Source organism: Micromesistius poutassou, assembly GCF_964030765.1.
Source record: "Micromesistius poutassou genome assembly, chromosome: 4".
Taxonomy (NCBI): domain Eukaryota; kingdom Metazoa; phylum Chordata; class Actinopteri; order Gadiformes; family Gadidae; genus Micromesistius; species Micromesistius poutassou.
The window spans coordinates 9,033,845-9,035,222 of record NC_140274.1 but is presented as its reverse complement, the minus strand read 5'-3'; positions in this window follow the sequence as shown (position 1 = coordinate 9,035,222).

Below are 1,378 nucleotides of genomic sequence, written 5' to 3'. Positions count from 1 at the left end.
CTCGCTGCCAGTTTTGATGTATGCTGGTTTACCAAGAGACAAGATAGGCAGGAAAGCCATCTAAAAAAAGAAGAGCTTTTGTGTTTATGCGTTCATGTTGTTATACGTGTGTACGTATGTATTGTGGTGTTTTGGGGTAGATAGTGTTTAGGTCTTTATTCATGGGAATATTGCAGCTGAGCAAGATTCTAAGATTTGGGTTGTTGGGTTTGGCAAAACGTAACATTCGGCAGCAATATTTAAGGTTTTCATCCACTGACAATAGTATTACAAACCGAGGAGTAGGATTTTAACCACAGGCCCATATTATCCTTTAACAGTACATCCGATAATGTGAAAATGTCTACTGTGTAGAAGACTACTGTGTTCCACAGCGATGCCATTTGTTTTTTAATGCAGAGTTGGTATTGAGCCCTGCGGAGGATTCTATTTATGGTGCATCATGGGAATAGATGTCCCATTGCTTCACCTGCAAATGAATCATTAATGCAATCAATCATGCAGACACACTGACAATAACAGGCACCACGCTGCTGTTTTTTGTCCATCCATTCCTGCCTCCATACATACACACAATCCATCCATCCATACAAACATCTATACATCCATCCATCCATCCATCCATCTGTATGTTTATTACATTACACATAATGTAGTGCTTTTGTAAAAAAAAAAGGTGACATCTGGACACGGGTGTATACACATGGTTCACACAGATGTCTTTATTTATTCAAGATACATCATTTCAGCGGTAGATCATAGCTATATGGTACCATGCGGATAAAAAAAAAAGAAATAGAACAGTAAGATGCCTGGAGGTGAACTGTAGTGTTCTGAATGGAATGCTAAAGGCCAGGTTTCCCCCAAAAGGATGCTCGCACACAATTACCCTCTCACCCTCACCAACGCGTAACACCGCACAGCCCTACCGAGCGCTCTAAGGGGGGGACCTCCAACCTGAGAAGCACACAAAGTTAGATGCTAAGGGGAGATGCGGCGGTGAGGCTGGGATTAACCGCAAAGGATCAGAATAATAAATAAATAAATAAATCAAAGTTAAAAAAAAAAGAGAACACCAACACGAGCTAACGCTATCGTCACGGGAACAAATATGGCGGGACAGGATAAAGAAAACAGATTGTCATGAGTCCTTCCTTCCTTTCCTTCTTCGTTTATTGGTACTGCAATGAAATCCTAATGATAATAAGGGTAATAATAAGGTGGTACGTTATGGAATTCACATACATGTCATATGATTGACAGGCTATTTTGCCTTGCATTTCCCCGCCCCCCCACCCCCCTCCCCCACCCCCCCCACCCCCCCCCCCCCTGCCACCAGCGCTCGCCCACCCACACCGCCCCCTGGAGTTCCAAACAG